The 22,297-nt window shown below is 38.5% G+C and overlaps 1 protein-coding gene across 1 annotated transcript in view; it reads left to right on the plus strand.

The window, feature by feature from the left end:
* The first annotated feature begins 361 nt into the window (after window positions 1-361).
* Window positions 362-22,297, plus strand: part of mbl (splicing regulator muscleblind) — a 180,873-nt gene continuing 158,937 nt past the window's right edge. The window contains exons 1-2 of the mRNA XM_065863609.2: window positions 362-662; window positions 4,260-4,307. The gene's annotated coding sequence lies outside the window, so the exon portion shown is untranslated. The remainder of the gene's footprint in view (window positions 663-4,259; window positions 4,308-22,297) is intronic.

Below are 22,297 nucleotides of genomic sequence, written 5' to 3' on the forward strand. Positions count from 1 at the left end.
TTCGTTGAGTGCAAAGTGCAGTTCGCAGCAGCTGCGACGCTGGCGTCGAGTGCAACTATTGGCTTTGACCAGGCGGCCAAGTATCTTCGTATCCGCGATTCTTGGCAACTCGAAAATCGTATCTCGTAGCCTGCAACTCGGAACCAGCTGCCTGCAGCTCGCAACTCGCAACTCGAAGCTCGCAGTTCGCAATCCGCCCAAGAAGCGCACTTTGATTGCAAGTGCCGCCCGCTTGTGCCGCCGCTTCTGCGATATAGATTCCGATTTTGCCTTCAGTCTCCAGCCGACTTCCTCTACGTGCGGTTCTCAGTCGTCAGTCGATTCTCGCCAGTCGCCAGAACTCGTAGAATTTAGTTCGCAGTTCGCAGTTGCAGTTCCGCTCAGCTTCTCCCAGCTTCCGGGAGTTATCCTTCGCCACCGACTCTGTAGAGCAGGTCCTTTCGCCTTTCAGTTGCGCGCGCGTTTTCCAGCTCGCGATCCTTTGGCCGATCGGAACTTTAACTCTGTGAACGGAAAAACCGTTAAGGAAAGAAACTCCTTTCAGTTTGGTGGACTTTCAGTGACACAAAAAATAAATAACAGAAGCAAGAGTGTGTGATAGCTCTGGAAAGATAAAACTTTAAGCAGTTAATCAACAGTTTTACTATAAGACTTAATAAAAGGTATTGCGATTTTCACGAAAGTTCGATCATTTTGGGTTGAACTCAATATTCAATATAAGAAAAAGTAGTTTAATTATATTTTAGATCAGCTCGAATAACGTTTGATTTAAAGCCACTTAAAATTAGTTATCAATGATACCTACAAAACAATGTTTTATGAAATTGGTTTAGATAAATGATACGGGTAACTTATTTCTCCTTCGTTTATTTTTCAATTCAAGAAAAGGATTTAATCCGGACAATCGTTAATAGCTGCCTATTAATTTTATTAAATCAAGAATCAATAAATTCTTTAAAAACTTTTCATTACGTTGAAAGATCAAATTTAGGACCCTTGTTAGCACTTATATTATTTGTTAAGTATTTTTAATATTTCTATAACCTAAGCACATTTTGTTTAATGATTTATTAGAACTTAACTACACTTAAATTTCAGTTAAACAATATTTTGATATTAAGTTGCGTTTTCAAAAAAAATAAAAAACATGCTCTACTCCATTTTAAGTTTTTTAGAAGGGCACATTTTGCATTATGATTAAATTCAACGCTCTTACATTTATAACATACATAATTTTGTTTAGTTTAATATATGCATTCTTATAAATTTTTATGTAATTTTTTAACTCCTTTTAATTTAAGTATATTTTATTGTATGATTTACTAGAGCCTGACTACATTTTTATTTTACTCAATAAAGCAATAAAAAAACTAGAAACTTTAACCTCATTTTGTTTGATTTTAAAGCATTGGCTTTTTGGAAAGTTCAGCTGATTAGTTGCGTTGCTTTGAGGCAGCTAAATTTGCATTGGGCTGGCCTTTAATTTATTGGAAACTCGGGAACAAAGGAAGTTGTTGCCGATTCGTTGCCCTCTCAAAACAAATTCCAAACAAAGTTGCAGGACACCGCTCCCACCCGCAACCTCATCATCGTTGTCTTCATCATCGTGGTCATCATCTCCATCATCATCTCCATCATCATCTTCATGGTCGTGGCGAGGGATTGTTGGTTGTATTTTGGTACCAAATATCGTAACCGAAACCACAACATTCGACGTCAATCAGCAAAGCAGATTTCAATAGCTGTCCCAGGGAGTCTCCAATCTCCAAGTTGCTCCGAAGTTGTTGTTCCTGCGATGCAGTTGTTGTCGCACAACATTCGCATCGCCTTCGGCCAGCTGTTGGTGCAGCCCACAATTTTCCGGACCCCTCCTCCCCTGACCCTGCCCCCCAGAAGCACTTTCCCCGGTTTTCCCACCACTAGGGTTCTCATCTCGGCAGCTTCCAGCTGTGCCGAGCTGTTTCCGTTCATTGGCAAGAGTAGATTGGCCCATAAAGTTGCCAGTTGTAAGTTGCCAGTTCCAGTTTCGAATTGCTGGCTTCTTTACCCTGACGAAATAGATACGGAGTGCGAACGTCTTGTAGAAGATTTAACTTAAACAATCCATACGATGCAAAGTCGAAATTTCCTTTGCTTATTCCATGTTTTATTAAATAGATTCTTGGTTTTGAAAAGCCAAAATGACTGATCACCTGCATAATACCACCAAGCGTCCTGCCAATTTTCCACACGTACCACAGCCAATTTACACCTACCGTAGATTTCACATTTCAACCGCCTTCGGAACGTTACCAGTTAATTGACTAATTAATCTTGTTTTAAGAAATGTTATAAAACTAATAGATTGGATTTACGCCCTCTGCTGATGATTAAACTGTTTACTAAACTTTCGCCGACAATCTAGATCCACGAATAGCACTCCCTTTCTATTGCCTTTCAAATGGTTCAGTTTAGTGGCGATTTTGCGTCCATAAATCTGCACATATTAATTGCGAGTCCACACCTCAACGACACTTTGCATTTAAATTGTCGGCAGGCTCCTCAGTTTCGCAAGTCACTCTTTTTTGCCTTGTTTGATAGTTTATATTATATAAAATCTATCCTTGTTAGCCCATTTGTTTTTTTATGGCCTTAAGTCGTGTGCATTAAGTCGTAAATTAAGCCGGCTGATAAACTGACAGATGGTCCACGGCCAGTTGATAGGAGACCTGTCCGCCGTCTTTGGACCATTCATTAATTGCGGACACTAAAATGTTTACGGCAAATGCCTCACATGTTGCTCGCAAATTTTGTGTTTGGCCTTTGGCGAGGCTTTAGTGTCGAATATCAAGTGATTTCGGAGTTTATCACGCGACTCGTTATTGTATCATAAACCCACAACGCCCCATTTTCCAGTAAGAGTTGGTAGGAAGTGCAATGTGAGCCCCGGTGTGCGGTTTCCTTATGCGAAAGGTGAAATATGATTCCCCGCCTGGTGCCCAGAAAGTGTTCACACTTTTTTCCTCAGCTGAGTCCCAGAATGCCAAAGTGCAACCTAAAGTCGAGTTCGGGAAATGGTGGTCCATTGGCAATAAAGTTTCGGATTACTCGCAAAACATAGAAACTCTAACATATAACTTTCCACAGTAAAAAATGATAGCCCATAAAGTTGGTGTTTTCAAACGAAAATGTAATTAAAATATAATTTCTTATAAATTGATTTATTTTTATGATCCCTTGAATCGTTAAAGGCGTATAGATTGAAAGTTTAATTCAATTTTATAACAATAAAGGTGTACAAGCCTTCAATAACTACGGATCTTTTAATGTTTAAAGTTTTTTTATATAATACAGAAAGTTAAGGGGCACGATATGCCAATATGCCAAAGTAGAAAGTTTTCCAACAAGCAATATTTAATGCTCATATAACGTATAACTTTATAAAATTGTTTTTCATAAAAGTATAATAAGTTTTTAGTTAAAGCAATTATGGCTTTATACCAAAAAGTTATAACTTGTCAGGGATTTAACAAAATGATTTTAGATGTAATCTTTCTTTTTTAGAGCTGTTTAAAATAATTTATGGGCTTATGGGACTTTAAAGAAGGCAGCCTTTTTAATTTAAGAAAAATTGTTATTGATTTATCCATTCTGTATTTATAAGATTACATCTCACCGATATTGATATTAGTGTAAATGACTTTTCCATTAAAGATTTGGGAAGCCTGAACAAATTGAGCGACTCGATAACTGCCAGCAATTTGCATACGTTTCCTTTTCACTAAACTGAAATTATTAAATTGATTGCTTTGGGTATATGATATGCATGATATGAAGGATTATTCCGGGACTTTTAGCCTCGTCATCGAGTCGCTCTCTGCAGTTCCTGCCCGTCGAGACCGCGACTTTCGACTCTCGATTCCCGCTAATCGACGGGCGGTAACCGAGACATTTGGGCCGAATGTATAACTGCCAATCTGTCAACGTGTTTACCGACACGAAAATGCAACCGAAACTGCTGCGGTGTAGCAGCTAATAGGGAAATAATTAATTTCCCACTTTGATGTGTGTTATGCATTTTGAGCCGGGCTGGTAATTAATTCGGCAGTCGCTCGTCGGCTTTTGGGCTGGAAAAGCGGGTTTGCCTTTGTGCCTACATCACTGCTCCACTTCCACTTCCATCCCATTTCCATTCCCATTTCCTTATTCTTTTCGGTTTCTCCAAATGGCCTACTTTCCGAACAGCGTCTCATCTGGTGCATCTCACTTCTTACTTGCAGCTTCCTTTTGCGTTCCGCCGACTCTCGTCTGTCCCTTCAATTGCCCAGGTAAGTCGAACAAAAGTCTCTGATTAGTAGACCATTCAATGGGAAAGCTAAAAAGCGAAAGAGAAAATTGAAGTGGGAAATGGGCTCGAGGGGGATTGCAGTGCACTATGTGCTTCTATGATAAATGATTTGCGATTTGTGTGCACTCGCTCGAGTTTTATAGACGTTTCATTACCAGTGCCCCGCCAACAATTCCCGTTGGCGCATCGTAAAAAAATGATTCCGACTGCAACGCAGAATCAAATCAAACTGCATGGAAAATTGCCATGAAAGGGGGCGGATTTTCCGGCTGAAGGGCGGGCATTTGCGTGGATTTTTAGCATCCAGTGATTTGGCTTTTAATGCATCACGGAGGCACTGCGCACAAAGTTGCCATTCAATCGCCATTGATGAGATTGATCTTGCAACTTTGCAGTATGCAAACGCGGCAGAAGGCCTTTCAAATTGTATTAAAATCACGGAAATTCAATTGAGAAAAGAGCGAAAAGATTCAGGGGTCTGTAAATGCAAGCAGAAAAACTACACCTTTTATTCAGCACAAATTTAAATTGATTCGAAAACAGAAAATCCCAATCAAAATTAAATAACAACAAAATTGAATTCTTAGTTTAAATATTTGTAAATTGCAAAACTGCTTTATAAAAATGGCAAAAACAAAACTTCAAAATGTTGATATTGTTTCTATGAACTTGAAATTTATAGAATTCAATGACTGTGTTTTGGTCAGAAATAATTATAAATATAAACCACACCTCAAACTTAAATTAATAAAAAGTTTAAATTAAATTCCTATAATTTTCAACAGACCTAAAACAAATAAATTAAAAGCACTCTGAGTTCAAAACAAGCAATCAAACAAGTTTGAACAATGGGCACCAAACTTTGGGTCCCGAATCAATCCGTCAAGCAGCGCGTGTGAAATCGATTGACTTGTTGACCACCTGAGAGGTGTTGACTGGATTCTCCTGACTGCCATCAAATTCAAGGCAGCCTCCACTCGAGGCGAGGGTTAAGGAATCAAAAGTTCTCCGGGGTCGTGGCAAGTGTTTTTCTACCCCCTACTTCTTTCGAATTGTGCAGGACATACCTACAAGGACACACGTCCACACAAAAGGGGTTCAAAGGTGGCAAACACCCACCCCTGGGAGAAAACGGGTGACAAAGCCGTCACAGCAAGCATCGTGTTATCCTTTGCAAGGGACACGACTCTGTCTTTCAATGGCTTTAAAATGCAGCAATTAAACCGCAATTTCTATAAAATCCAAAAGAATACAGTCCTGGGAGGGGTGAACGGAGCGGGACAACAATTACGAGATCCATTTAACTTTGGCAGGATGCGAAGAATGCGACACATGTCGCTAAAACTCGACGGGGAGCCAACAAAACTGGCGACACGCCGACTGAACTCACGAGAGGACACACTCGCATCCGCATTCATGTCCTGCCCGCGTTCAAAAGTCAGCAAACACAGAATGGAATAAAATAAAATCACATAAAGCGGGCAAGGAAACTTTGCTGCGTCGCTAAAAGCGCACAAATCTTTCCTTGGCAAGCCTTGCAAAATATGAACCAAAGCAGAGCACAGAGAAGAATTGGGGTTATTTTGATATTAAATATACTAATAACAGAAAATATTTTTTTTTTTTTAGGAAAAACCCGAAGTATTTGTATGAGAATTTTATAGGAACTTTTAATATAACTTGCTCAGAAAGAGTATAGAAAAGCATTCGTTTAAGGTTTGCTTTACTAGAATATTACTTATAAAAGGACATATTTGTATTTAAGCTGGTAAAAATAATAAGTATTTGTACGTTTAACAGGAGTAACCTATAATCAATTTTTTTTTGTTGCTAAGGCCAAACTATTTGGTATTTTTAAGGAATAAAAGGATGCTTATAGATTCTTCTTTAAGGTTTTTTCTAATAACATGTTTTTAGTTTTTATTTTATAATATATTATTATGAATCTTATATTATTTATTTTTATAATACATAACCACATTTTTTCTCTGTGTACAAGGACAGCACAGGATGTTTTTGCGCTCATTATGCGCCAGCTGCAGATGCAGAAAATTTTTGCCTCAGCTTGTGTCTCTGTATCCTTTTGTTGATACCTCACATAAACATTGAGCCAAAGAAGCTGAATGGCAAAGGCCACATTTGATACTCTTTATAAATGTTTCGAAAACAGATCTTACTTACTCCTAAAAAGCATTAGCCATTTCTAATTTTATTTTCGAATCCAGTAGTCGTAAGCCTATAAAAAACGTAATCAAAAAGTGGTCACTTCAATTAAAAACTGTAGCAGTTACTAACTTACAATGTGGTTTTATTGGTTCATTATCTTCGAACCAGTCTTGTATCGGTTATGAAATGGCAATAAAAACTGGCTACTAATCGATTGAGTTGCGCTAATAAAAATGTCATTAAACGGGATATTTTCGGTTTGATTTGAAAAATGTAGCATTTATGAGCTAGCCTGGGGCTTTGATGAGAGCTCAGATTATAGCTAAATTTATTAATTTTCAAGTAAGACCATAAAAAATTAGATATTTTAACAGTTGGCTTAAAATTTCCTGGAAATATTATATATATATTAAAAGAGATATCTCCAAATCATTCCCACATTCCCTATAAAGGGTATACATTTGGGGACCATCTCGAGTAAAAATGTCTATTCTGTGCTTTGTGTTTGTGTGAGTATGTAAATAAATAAAAGTGATGTACTATATGTGCCCTGCTCGTTGCATTCTTTGAGTGTGTTTTATTCGCAGGTGGGGGTGTGAGTACCAGGAGGATTATGATGGGAGTACGAGGACGAGTACGAGTGGGGTATGTGTGTAATTGAGTTTCACTTGGCGAACAGACGACCGTCTGACATTGACTTTATTCAGAGCAACGCCTGTTGGCAAGACAAACAACTGGGAGACACAACGACTCCGGGACTTAAAAGAAAGGGAATCGGGGAAATAACATAAAGGAGATGTGCCCGATTCAGATCTTATTTGCCAAAGTGCAAGCAGAAGTCAAAGGGGCTTAATGCACTTAAGAATTATGTGAGCCGTGACAGAGAAAGGCCAGGGAATTATGCGGATTGTTGTTCGCAACTTGTTTTGTGGCCCAAAGCTAGCACTAAGATTAGGAAAATTGGTTTTACAAAATCAGTTGGTAGAAAGAGGGTCAAGTTTTGGTGAAATGCTTTTTTTTACTGTCAAGACAATACACAACGTTAAACCTAATCTAGAATAATAAATATGGTTACTGTCAAAATAATCCTCGTTTAATATCTTTCGGATATGTTAACTAATGTATAACATTTTTTTTTAATTTTAATTTGCTGCTATAGTGAATTCAATTGCAGCATTCTTATTTATGAACCACGACAGCATAACTACAATCTATTGTTTTATGAAATATAGACCGCACTGAGTAGCATTTTTGGCGACATACTTCCTCTATGCGCTCTCTAAAATCTCGACCATCATTGACATAATTCCTCGCCAGCATCGACATGAATATTTAGTATCGGCCGCAAATATGACGGGATTAAAACCATGAAAAGAAACGCCGGCATAATTGTCGAGTTTTGTGCAGCCAACAGCAGTCAAATGCGATTGACAAACCCACAACATACAGACATACGCCATCATATACACATATCGAAAATCGGGGAGAGGTGCTAGAAAAGAGCCACAAAATCCACACAATACCAAACACCAATGCGACTGTGGTAGAGGGGCAAAATCTGGGTCTGGGCAGGGTGAAAATGATGAAACATCGGCATTTGCAATGGCAAAATACTGAATAAGTGATTCAATGAAGTGAATCGGTGATTGAATGGGGCGAAACGGGTTAGAGATTGGGGACTTTTCCGAAACCTTTTGTAAACGATTTGCCTGCGATTATGGGGCTCTCATGCCTTCTGTGGCAGGCCTGTATTTAGCACTCTTTTGGGCTTTCCTTTTGCCAGGAAACACTCAAGGGATAAAAATCAGGTTTGCTGTGCTGTGCCCAGTGAAATGTTTGAGTGTAGCTTCACAATTTCTGTGATTTTTTTCAGCACTATCTAAAGCATCTATCAAATCAGATATACCACTCAACTGATAATGAAACAGAAGTAAATGCAATTTAATTTATAGTAAGTTTGAACTGGCCATTTGAATTTGATTTTAAATTAAATGTAAGTTAAGGTTATAGAATATTTTGCGATTTTCTTAATTGTATGGTTAGGGTCAACTTACCTTTACAAATTCATTTTACAATTTTAAATGTTCATCTACTACAAAAGGCTTTTGAAAATAAAATTTAAATTTAATGGTTTAAATATTTGTATGGTTCTAAATATCTTCAATGGATTTATGGAATAGGTAAACCATTCATTGATCTACCTTCAGGTAACCACATATTTTACTGAATTTCTTTAACATTAATCCATTCCTTGGGGTACCTCCTCGTCGATTACTCCCTGTGGAATTGTTTGGCAAATCTTTTGTCTTATTTGGAGCTCGGTGTTTGGGTTTGGGATTACTCTCTTTTTGGTGTCGACTGCGCCTAATTTGGAGACCATTCGCATTCGCATCGCTAATGCTGCCACCAGTCGCGTGAGTTCGCGTCAGTTGGCAACAGCAGTTCGGTGGCAGTGGCAGCTTGGCCAACAGGCCAGACCGCTGCCACGCCCCCTGGCCGGGGTTCTGCCGCCCCCTTTTCCTCCTCATTCGGCTGTCATGTCGCTGCATTCACTCGTGCATACATGAAAGTCAATTAAGCGTATTAAGTGTGTGTGTGTGAATGTACAAGCCCATGTGTGGGTTCCCAGACCCCTTTCCCTGCTTTCTCCGTGCCCCTTTCCCCACTCTCCATCTCCATGTATCGCGCTTATCATGACATTTCTTGGCATCGCCATCAAACAACAAACGTTGTATGTGGACCCCCCCCTCCCCCATGATTTTCCGATTTCCCAACCCCTCGTGCAGTCCAACTTCCAACCCTTTTGCACAGGATTTCGCCTTGATTTCTGTCGCTTCGATTTCTGTGTGAATTGTTTGCGGCTGATTGCGGTTCTTAATTTGCTTAAAGATATACCAGATAAAGGGAGGGCAGAAAAATGGGGGAGTAAAAGGGTCTCTGAGTAATGGGATCCGTTTTTAGCGGTTTCTTTCTGGAATTTCCAAGTTTATTTGATCATTGGTTTTGGGGTTCTTCAAAAAATGTACTGTTAAGTACAGTGAAGTCGGAATTGATTGGCTTGTACTTCAAAACAAATTAAAGGGTACTTCTTCTATATGAAAATAAACAATTTTTGATGGATCCTAGAATATAAAGATACCTATCTAAGCTTTTCCAAATATTTACTCAAGCGAGGATTAAGTAAACTTGTATTTAGCATATTGTAAAGTGGTGAAAAAGTTATCCTGATTAGTTTTTTAGTTACTTTTTGTGCTTTTAAGTTTTTAAACTTATTACCTTACCACTTGATCTTTGGTTCTACTTTTTTCGTACCTAAGATTCCTATTAAATCTTTCGTTGATCCTTGGCTCTTCGTTCAAAGATTGTTGTGCTGAGCAAATATTTACAAATTCTCATTAGGTTGGTTTGCTCTCCAAACAGCAGCTCCATTAACATATCCCACTGGTGGGGATGCGATGCGTTCCTCCCACTTCACTTCGTCCTTGGTCCTGCATCCTGTATCCTTCATCCTGCATCCCTCATCCCACTTCTCATTCTACCCACTGTTTCTTGCCGTTGAACAGAAGACACAAAATTACGCATACGCAACGTGGTGCGGGGGAGGTGGGTGGCAGCAGGACTGTTGCATTCGGCAAAGTGCAGGGGATAAGCCGAGCACACACACACTGGCAGCCAGGACACATGTGAGTCTCCTTTTGGAGTGTTAATTGTCGTATGCAAATTTTTGCGCATGCACAAAATGTAACAAAACACGATTTTGAAAGATGCAAATTGGGTGTTGTTGTTGCCGGGCAGAGGGGGTGAAGTGTCAAAATAAGCTTTAAATTACGACACCCTTCAGCCGAACCCAAAGCCCCTTTCCCTCCCCAGTTGCAACCCCCTTGAGCTGCTGATCCTGCTGCTGCAGACGTGCGATGTAATTTGCAACTGACAAGAGTGAAAGTTATGCGAAGGGCAGCACAAAAAGTGTCAGGATCCAGGGGGATGGGGCGGAAAATGGGTGGGAAAGTCCGGGGGGAGTGGGCGATTTTCCTGGACCTGCAGTGGCTTCGGTTCGGTTCGTTTTTGGCTGCCAGGGACAGCCGCATGCGTGATTGTGACATTTGATTAGGTTGCCTTTGTCGAAATGTTAATTTGTCCATTGAAGGTGAGTCCTGGGTGCTGGCTGCTGGTCACAGGACAGGACTCTTGCCAGGGACATTTATCAGGCCACGGCCCGGACCCAACCGAACCGAGGATGCCTCCAAATTGTGGCATATTGTTAGTGGCCAAGGGGGCAAACAATGCCTGCCGTTGACTGATGCAACTCGAATAATTATCGATTCAAAGCCATCCCCAGATCGCATAACTTGGCCGACCATGTTAAACTTACCCTGGCGTCATTTTCAAATTGAGACAAGTTCAGCATCGCTCCGCCGGAATTTACTTAAGGCCGTCCCCACTTATTACACAATTGACAAAAGACACAGACGCATAATTGCCGTATAATAATCATAATCCCCACAAAGCAAACACACACAAAGTCTGCCAACTTGTCCACTAATTAAGAAGACAAACTCCGGGCACTGTGTGGATTTTTGAAGTGAACTATTTGGGCAGGACTTGTGCCAATATACGTAACTTAGTTTCGGCTGTGTTCTTAATAATGCAAGTCCTCCCCCATCGTCTTGTGGATTCTCAGCCGGCTGAGAAGCACTTAATTTGGTATTCAAATGACTCGGTTGGCTCCGATAGAGACCCGGTTATAAACTGGATTCTGGGGCTCTGTTTGCCAATGATTAGTTAACTGAATAAGAGAAGGGATTTAAATTGATATGGGAGGCTAAGTATTTAATCAGAGCCAATTGGAGAAGACAACACGTAAACATTATACAGACAAATTGTTTGATTCTTGATTTAACAGAGTACAAAGATGTTTTAAAATTATTACAGCTGTAAGTATAAAATTATTATTTTTCTAAACTATAAAAATTAACAGCCAGTGATTGCTTACTATTTTTTTCAAAAAGAAAAACAAATTATAGTTTTTAAGAATTTATTGACTAAAGTTAGGTTAGTTAGTTGTAAAAATGTAACAGAATAGATTGCATAAACAAAGTATGTACCCCTAAGAATCTGAATAATGTAATGTCAGTAGAGTAAATAATCTAGCTCCGTAAAGTCAGGAATATGATTTTTTAATAGCTCGTACCATTAAAAGGCAATAAACTCCGGTGCCAGTGCCATTTTGAATTCTCTGGCAACACCATCAGCCAAACACTTCCGTTTATGGCCGATCTCTCTCCCTAACCCTGTATCTTTTTTTGTTAGCTCACACAAAGTGTCAAGTGTTTGAGTGGCATATTCGCACCCCTACTCCGTACTCCCAACCAAAATGGAGCCTGAAAAAAGTGCCAGGAAGCCAAACAGCCGACATTTCTACGTGCCAGACATTCAAACCGCACACTCACACCGGAGCTCTGACTCGCATTCGCTATATGGGGGGCTCACTGTGCACATTTCCAGCTCAATTGCGCGCTCAATGAATAATTTAGTCGAAATTTTCAGCGCACTTTTTGTCATGTTTGGAGTCTTCTGTGTGTGTGAAGCCGAGTGCAGCAAACTCTCCATCCACCCCATAAGGTCCACCCCAAACTCCAGCCCATTCAGTCATAAAATTTATGCGTTTTCCCCACACTTTATAACCGAGCTGGAAAAAAATCGTCTCGCGCAACAGTTGAAAACGTTCTAAACTCAAACTCCCTCGAGTTTTGGAAAGAGGATTGCACCATGTCTGGGTCGTAAATAAATTTTGTGATATTTTGTGAAATAATTTTAACAATTTGCCGTCGTTTTTCAGAAAATATTATAATATCTCGGACGATTTATGCCAATGCCTGATGAAAGAAATGGCATGAACCGTATCCTAATTACGAATTGCATTCTGTCATAAATATGTTTAAATTGCTTTTGCTTAAAATGTAGGTGCTCTTTTTAATCAACGATTTAATAATGTCTCTTTAAAATAAAAGGTAGTTACAAAGTTGATTACTGGTGCATTATAATACTCTAACCCACTAAACTTCAAAATCCCCATAACCTTTCACGATGTCCGATCAATTTGCTTTCAGCCTGACGGATTGGGAGACAAAGTGTGTGTGATATGGGCCTGGGACAATGGCAATGCTCATAATTCCGAGTTGGAAAAGTGAAAAGCCCATTAATCATACGGCCAGAGCCTTTCTGACCCAACGGCTTGGGCAGTGACTTGGACTTGCAGTAAAAAATAAAACTGAAAAAACTGCAACAATTTTGGTTGAAGGCGAAGAAAAGCCAAGGCGAAACCGATGATCAAGGGAAGAGGGCAAGGGAGATGGGGCCCCACTCATAAATCATAAAATTCCAAGCCCGTCGTCGTCATCTATATAATCTTGGCCAAGGCCCGTGGCCACTGAAAGGTATCCGGGGCATTTTCCCGGCTATGATGCTGCAATTTGTAGCTGGTAAAGTGTGAAATTGCGTTGGCAAAGCGAATTGGTACTTTTTTGTTGTGCCATTTCAATGGATATTTCTATGAAGGTTCCTTAAGCGAGGCAATTTAATTGGTTAAAACATTTGCCAACTTTAACGCAAGTAAATCCACAAATAAATCAATTAAGGCCGCTTGCACCCATTTAAAACCCCGGAGACCCACTCCCGATTCCATTTAAACTCGACCCGAACCAAGTGTTGTCCTGTGGCAGAAATGCCAGACGCGTTGGCTAATTGATATAAACGACTGTCTCCTACGGTTCCGTAATACAAAATACAAGCGAAATGGGGCAAAAAAGTAATGGAAACGCTTACGGAGAAAGGTAACAAAAAGAACCCGGCACAGCTTTCACTGACTTGGCTTCTGTTCTTTTTATTAAAATTTATGCTCGGCCCCCGGATGAGCGTTGCATTTTTTACCTCTAGACCTTCCACCTTTAAGTGTTTGGTCTAGGGAAATTTCTCGCATCCACATCCATCCTGCAAATGCGAAAGTAGCTGCAGCCTAATGCAATTCCACACCATTATTTTCACCTGCCAGCCTTTGGCAGAGCAGACCGAGCCAGACTCGGAGCGAACCGAAGCCATGAATCGCTCCAACTTTGAAAACCACTGACATGCAACAGAATTTATAATCGTATACGAGGTAACAGTATCCCAGTCGCTCCTGCAATGGACTCCGCTTCTTCCCCCGCACTTTATTTCATTAGGAATTGTGGGATGAACTACGAAGTTGCACATACCCTATTGTGATGATATGAAGATGTTTGGAGGAACTTTCTTACAAACCTTTCCAAGTCTTTATTTGTCTATAGGCTAATTAATCAGGGATATTATAAAGCTAATATGTTTAGAACCGTACCAAAATGGTAGCCACAGACCACATTTGTATTTACTAATTCATGGCATTGTAAGGTTCTGATCCTTAAATCGAAATATTATAGTCAATTCTTTAAAAATATTTTTAAAACAAAAAAACAGTGAACATTAATTTCAATGCAACCTACAACTTTGAAAATCCCAAGAGTGTACTCTAGTTACAGATGCGTATAAGTTATCTCATCCTTAAGGGTAGAAATAAAATTTGATCTCCTGCAATCACGTTATAATTTCGGAAATTCTTAGCTATAGGATCCCTATGTATATTTAAACTTTTGGTCATAGGGTTGAACATATCTCACCTTTGGACGAAAGCATCTCACAATTTCAAAAACTCCTCGTACAGGGTATAGAGCTCACAAATTTGCGTACGTCGGTTATGAGTGTGGGTGTCGCAAAGTGGGCGTGTCGATTGCATCACGCCGCACACGCAAACAGAGCGAAAGAGATGGGGGAGGGCGGTGTGAGAGAGAGGGGGATATGCCAGATCCTAGCTTCGTTCGCCGGTGTCGGCTGCAAAAGTGCGTGTCTCGATTTCTACATAATTAAACTACGTCAGCTTGTCCATGGCAAGCGGCTGCCTATCGACTCTCTTCCCCTCTCGTTGCCCCTTTCTCCGGCACTTTCTCCACCACCTCCCCTACCCCTCCCCCGCTCTTTATTACCACTTCCGGCTCGCACCGGTTCAAAAACACAGTTTGCCTTGGTTTAGTTGGCCGTCGGTTCGGTTCAATTCAGTTCAGTTCAGTTCAGCTCTCCTCGGATCCTATATGTTCGCCTTCGGACCCCGGACCTTACTCCGAATTTTGCCGGACAACTTTGGCGCTAAAAGTTTTTAATGCACGTGCCCGGTCGAAGGACGTGCGGGGTGTTAATGGGTGGGCGCAAAAAAGGGCAGGTAGGCAGGTGTTCTCGCAGGCAGGTAGAGTTCGGAATCGATCAGGCGACCAAAGTGTAGGTCGATAAACCCACTTTAAGGATCTAAAGATTCCACAAACCATTCCATTTTTTTAATATTCCTAGTGCTTCAAAGTTTTTCTTTATCGATCAGACGACCAAAGTGTAGTTCGATTAACCTACTTTGAGGATCTTAAAAATGCCACATTCATTAGTGTTTCTGTTTTGTTATTATCATTCATAGTGGTGCAAAGTTTGCAACAGTCAATAAAAAATATTTATGTTCGATTTTTGTATTAAGTTAAGTTAAAGGAAGTTATTTATTTTATAATTTATTAAATTATAAATTTATCCTTAGCATGGTAACGTAAAATTATACCTACATTAAAAAAAAGGTAACGAAATTACCATTTCAAAACATACAGTTAATGAAAATGTAAGTCGAGTTAACATAGTCTATGCTTAATTTATTTAAAATAATATACCATAAAATATTACCTGTATGTATTAGTCTTTTATCAGGTAAAGGGAATCTCTTTTAAAGTACACCCATTAGTTATTATATTAAATAATGATCCTTATTGTTTCACAGCGTCTAAACTCTGCTGCAAAATATTACAAGCTGTTTACTTCTTGATACAACTCGCGTTTGTTAGCCTGAAAATACCCATATATATAATTGTTATACTCCAAAAACATTTTACCCAGCTCCCTGGCTTAAATCCAATTAGACGCATTTGTGGGGTGCGCACTTGGGCTGCAGTTTTGTGTCTTGGTTGTTGTTGGAGTAACGGCGTCTGGCTCGTTTGCACGAAAATTTGCTGGAATTATTTCGAGCAGTTCTAAATTTCGCAATAACGAGCCGCATTTGACGGGCATACAAATTGCAATTGCCCCTGCCCCCGTCCCACCACCCGAAAACCAGCATCATCTGCTCTGGGCCTTCTTGGCTTTGTAAACTTTGGGTGCGTGAGTGTATGTTAACTTGTTCGCTTCGTTCCTTCGATTCTGCAAAGTTTGGCCCGAAGGATACTACATAATTAAATAGCTGGAGCAGGCCACATGCAGCGCAACAACAAATGGGATTACAACATTTTAAGTTGCGCCATCTTTGGCAAAGATTTGGCCAAACTCGAGTGGGAAAATATTTGTGCTAAGTTTCCAGTTTGGTTTTCTTTTTTCATTCGGCTTGGGGGTTTCTTCGCTGTTTTTCCGTCTTCTGCCCTTTTTATGCTGTGGCAATCTTTTTGATTTAGCTTCAGAGCCATTAACACGGATTGATTGCCCCAAAGGACAAAAGACGGCAAGTGGCTTAAAGGACAAGCGTCAAGCGTTGCTCTGGGCAAGGACATCGCCCGGGGGTGGGTGGGTATTTTTGGGTGGTAGTAGGGGGTAATTCCAGCAGTTGGGGGCGGAAAATTCGACTGAGCCCGATGGATGGTGTGCGTGCAAAGAAATTGAAAAGTGGCTGCCTGTCGACGTCTCTCACACGCACTTGCTCCCAATTTTTTGCCCTTTGGCTTTCGCCAATTGATTCGAGTTTGATTCCTCCACGTTTTTTCCACTGGCTCTTGGCTGTCGCAGCAGATCGGTTTACGGTTTACCACTCTGCTGTCTATAGAGATTAATCCCCGTAATCCCATTTAGGAGGGAATCGAAAATATCCCCAGGAAAATGGGAACAAATCTGAAGTTAATACTTTCTCTATAGAGTGCACAGTGTAGATTGTTCTTCATTATAAAGTTCTTATAGCCTATACCAAAGCCCAAGGTTAACATTATTGTGGGAACTTAAAATTGTACTTCTAGATTTCATAACTTGAGTTATATGAACCGGATTTAGAAGTGGGATACCTTTATGAATTTGTGGTTAAATTCTCTTACATTCTACATTTAAATGTTTCTTTTTTATGGGGGTCAAAATTTTAACCCATTTTCATGTTCGATTTTTCCGTACTTTCAATGGCATTCAGAATGGGAGCCCAAAACTGCACTTCTGGATTTTATATCTTGAGTTATATAAGCCCGATTTTGAAGTGGGATACCTTTATGAATTTGTGGTTAAATTGTCTTACACTTACCATTTAAATCTTTCGTTTTAATGGGGGTCGAAGTTTCAACCCATTTTCATGTTCCATTTTTCCGTACTTTCAATGGCATTCAGAATGGGAGCCCAAAACTGCACTTCTAGATTTCATATCTTAAGTTATATAAGCCCGATTTTGAAGTGGGATACCTTTATGAATTTGTGGTTAAATTCTCTTACACTCTATATTTAAATCTTTCTTTTTAATGGGTATCGAAGTTTTAACCCATTTTCATGTTAGATTTTTCCGTACTTTCAATAGCATTCAGAATGGGAGCCGAAAACTGCACTTCTAGATTTAATATCTTGAGTTATATAACCCCGATTTTGAAGCGGGATACCTATATAAATTTGTGGTTAAATTCTCTTACTTTCTACATTTAAATCTTTCTTTTTAATGGCGGTCGAAGTTTTAACCCATTTTCATGTTCGATTTTTCCGTACTTTCAATGGCATTCAGATTGGGAGCCCAAAACTGCACTTCTAGATTTAATATCTTGAGTTATATAACCCCGATTTTGAAGCGGGATACCTATATAAATTTGTGGTTAAATTCTCTTACTTTCTACATTTAAATCTTTCTTTTTAATGGCGGTCGAAGTTTTAACCCATTTTCATGTTCGATTTTTCCGTACTTTCAATGGCATTCAGATTGGGAGCCCAAAACTGCACTTCTAGATTTCATATCTTAAGTTATATAGGCCCGATTTTGAAGTGGGATACTTTAATGAATTTGTGGCTAAATTCTCTTACACTTTACATTTAAATCTTTCTTTTTAATGGGGGTCGAAGTTTCAACCCATTTTCATGTTCCATTTTTCCGTACTTTCAATGGCATTCAGATTGGGAGCCCAAAACTGCACTTCAAGATTTCATATCTTAAGTTATATAAGCCCGATTTTGAAGTGGGATACCTTTTTGAATTTGTGGTTAAAATCTCTTACATTCTACATTTAAATCTTTCTTTTTAATGGGGGTCGAAGTTTCAACCCATTTTCATGTTCCATTTTTCCGTACTTTCAATGGCATTGAGAATGGGAGCCCAAAAATGCACTTCTAGATTTCATATCTTAAGTTATATAAGCCCGATTTTGAAGTGGGATACCTTTATGAATTTGTAGTTAAATTCTCTTACACGCTACATTTAAATCTTTCTTTTTAATGGGGGTCGAAGTTTTAGTCCATTTTCATGTTCGACTTTTCCGTACTTTCAATGGCATTCAAAATGGGAGCCCAAAACTGCACTTCTAGATTTCATATCTTAAGTTATATAAGCCCGATTTTGAAGTGGGATACCTTTAGGAATTTGTAGTTTAATTCTCTTACACTCTACATTTAAATCTTTCTTTTTAATGGGGGTCGAAGTTTTAGCTCATTTTCATGTTCCAGTTTTCCGTACTTTCAATGGCATTCAGAATGGGAGCCCAAAACTGCACTTCTAGATTTCATATCTTAAGTTATATAAGCCCGATTTTGAAGTGGGATACCTTTATGAATTTGTAGTTACATTTTCTTACACTCTATATTTAAATCTTTCTTTTTAATGGGGGTCGAAGTTTTAGCTGATTTTCATGTTCCAGTTTTCCGTACTTTCAATGGCATTCAGATTGGGAGCCCAAAACTGCACTTCAAGATTTCATATCTTAAGTTATATAAGCCCGATTTTGAAGTGGGATACCTTTATGAATTTGTAGTTTAATTCTCTTACACTTTACATTTAAATCTTTCTTTTTAATGGGGGTCGAAGTTTTAGCTGATTTTCATGTTCCAGTTTTCCGTACTTTCAATGGCATTCAGATTGGGAGCCCAAAACTGCACTTCAAGATTTCATATCTTAAGTTATATAAGCCCGATTTTGAAGTGGGATACCTTTTTGAATTTGTGGTTAAAATCTCTTACATTCTACATTTAAATCTTTCTTTTTAATGGGGGTCGAAGTTTCAACCCATTTTCATGTTCCATTTTTCCGTACTTTCAATGGCATTGAGAATGGGAGCCCAAAAATGCACTTCTAGATTTCATATCTTAAGTTATATAAGCCCGATTTTGAAGTGGGATACCTTTATGAATTTGTAGTTAAATGTTCTTACACTCTACATTTAAATCTTTCTTTTTAATGGGGGTCGAAGTTTTAACCCATTTCCATGTTCCATTTTTCCGTACTTTCAATGGCATTCAGAATGGGAGCCCAAAACTGCACTTCTAGATTTCATATCTTAAGTTATATAAGCCCGATTTTGAAGTGGGATACCTTTAGGAATTTGTAGTTTAATTCTCTTACACTCTACATTTAAATCTTTCTTTTTAATGGGGGTCGAAGTTTTAGCTCATTTTCATGTTCCAGTTTTCCGTACTTTCAATGGCATTCAGAATGGGAGCCCAAAACTGCACTTCTAGATTTCATATCTTAAGTTATATAAGCCCGATTTTGAAGTGGGATACCTTTATGAATTTGTAGTTAAATTTTCTTACACTCTATATTTAAATCTTTCTTTTTAATGGGGGTCGAAGTTTTAGCTGATTTTCATGTTCCAGTTTTCCGTACTTTCAATGGCATTCAGATTGGGAGCCCAAAACTGCACTTCAAGATTTCATATCTTAAGTTATATAAGCCCGATTTTGAAGTGGGATACCTTTATGAATTTGTAGTTTAATTCTCTTACACTTTACATTTAAATCTTTCTTTTTAATGGGGGTCGAAGTTTTAGCTCATTTTCATGTTCCAGTTTTCCGTACTTTCAATGGCATTCAGAATGGGAGCCCAAAACTGCACTTTTAGATTTCATATCTTAAGTTATATAAGCCCGATTTTGAAGTGGGATACCTTTATGAATTTGTGGTTAAATTGTCTTACACTTACCATTTAAATCTTTCTTTTTAATGGGGGTCGAAGTTTCAACCCATTTTCATGTTCCATTTTTCCGTACTTTCAATGGCATTCAGATTGGGAGCCCAAAACTGCACTTCAAGATTTCATATCTTAAGTTATATTAGCCCGATTTTGAAGTGGGATACCTTTATGAATTTGTGGTTAAATTCTCTTACACTCTACATTTAAATCTTTCTTTGTAATGGGGGTCAAAGTTTAAGCCCATTTTCATGTTCCATTTTTCCGTACTTTCAATGGCATTCAGAATGGGAGCCCAAAACTGCACTTCTAGATTTCATATCTTAAGTTATATAAGCCCGAATTTGAAGTGGGATACTTTTATGAATTTGTGGCTAAATTCTCTTACACTCTATATTTAAATCTTTCTTTTTAATGGGGGTCGAAGTTTTAGCCCATTTTCATGTTCCATTTTTCCGTACTTTCAATGGCATTCAGAATGGGAGCCCAAAACTGCACTTCTAGATTTCATATCATAAGTTATATAAGCCCGATTTTGAAGTGGGATACCTTTATGAATTTGTAGTTAAATGTTCTTACACTCTACATTTAAATCTTTCTTTTTAATGGGGGTCGAAGTTTTAGTCCATTTTCATGTTCGACTTTTCCGTACTTTCAATGGCATTCAAAATGGGAGCCCAAAACTGCACTTCTAGATTTCATATCTTAAGTTATATTAGCCCGATTTTGAAGTGGGATACCTTTATGAATTTGTAGTTAAATTCTCTTACACGCTACATTTAAATCTTTCTTTTTAATGGGGGTCGAAGTTTTAGTCCATTTTCATGTTCGACTTTTCCGTACTTTCAATGGCATTCAAAATGGGAGCCCAAAACTGCACTTCAAGATTTCATATCTTAAGTTATATTAGCCCGATTTTGAAGTGGGATACCTTTATGAATTTGTGGTTAAATTGTCTTACACTTACCATTTAAATCTTTCGTTTTAATGGGGGTCGAAGTTTCAACCCATTTTCATGTTCCATTTTTCCGTACTTTCAATGGCATTCAGATTGGGAGCCCAAAACTGCACTTCTAGATTTCATATCTTAAGTTATATTAGCCCGATTTTGAAGTGGGATACCTTTATGAATTTGTGGTTAAATTGTCTTACACTTACCATTTAAATCTTTCTTTTTAATGGGGGTCGAAGTTTCAACCCATTTTCATTTTCCATTTTGCCGTACTTTCAATGGCATTGAGAATGGGAGCCCAAAACTGCACTTATAGATTTCATATCTTAAGTTATATAAGCCCGATTTTGAAGTGGGATACCTTTATGAATTTGTAGTTAAATGTTCTTACACTCTACATTTAAATCTTTCTTTTTAATGGGGGTCGAAGTTTTAACCCATTTCCATGTTCCATTTTTCCGTACTTTCAATGGCATTCGGAATGGGAGCCCAAAACTGCACCTCTAGATTTCATATCTTAAGTTATATAAGCCCGATTTTGAAGTGGGATACCTTTATGAATTTGTAGTTAAATGTTCTTACACTCTACATTTAAATCTTTCTTTTTAATGGGGGTCGAAGTTTTAGTCCATTTTCATGTTCGACTTTTCCGTACTTTCAATGGCATTCAAAATGGGAGCCCAAAACTGCACTTCTAGATTTCATATCTTAAGTTATATAAGCCCGATTTTGAAGTGGGATACCTTTAGGAATTTGTAGTTTAATTCTCTTACACTCTACATTTAAATCTTTCTTTTTAATGGGGGTCGAAGTTTTAGCTCATTTTCATGTTCCAGTTTTCCGTACTTTCAATGGCATTCAGAATGGGAGCCCAAAACTGCACTTCTAGATTTCATATCTTAAGTTATATAAGCCCGATTTTGAAGTGGGATACCTTTATGAATTTGTAGTTAAATTTTCTTACACTCTATATTTAAATCTTTCTTTTTAATGGGGGTCGAAGTTTTAGCTGATTTTCATGTTCCAGTTTTCCGTACTTTCAATGGCATTCAGATTGGGAGCCCAAAACTGCACTTCAAGATTTCATATCTTAAGTTATATAAGCCCGATTTTGAAGTGGGATACCTTTATGAATTTGTAGTTAAATGTTCTTACACTCTACATTTAAATCTTTCTTTTTAATGGGGGTCGAAGTTTTAGTCCATTTTCATGTTCGACTTTTCCGTACTTTCAATGGCATTCAAAATGGGAGCCCAAAACTGCACTTCTAGATTTCATATCTTAAGTTATATTAGCCCGATTTTGAAGTGGGATACCTTTATGAATTTGTGGTTAAATTGTCTTACACTTACCATTTAAATCTTTCGTTTTAATGTGGGTCGAAGTTTCAACCCATTTTCATGTTCCATTTTTCCGTACTTTCAATGGCATTCAGATTGGGAGCCCAAAACTGCACTTCTAGATTTCATATCTTAAGTTATATTAGCCCGATTTTGAAGTGGGATACCTTTATGAATTTGTGGTTAAATTGTCTTACACTTACCATTTAAATCTTTCTTTTTAATGGGGGTCGAAGTTTCAACCCATTTTCATTTTCCATTTTGCCGTACTTTCAATGGCATTGAGAATGGGA

This window comes from Drosophila suzukii, chromosome 2R (genome assembly GCF_043229965.1).
Source record: "Drosophila suzukii chromosome 2R, CBGP_Dsuzu_IsoJpt1.0, whole genome shotgun sequence".
In the NCBI taxonomy this organism is placed as follows: Eukaryota; Metazoa; Arthropoda; class Insecta; order Diptera; family Drosophilidae; genus Drosophila; species Drosophila suzukii.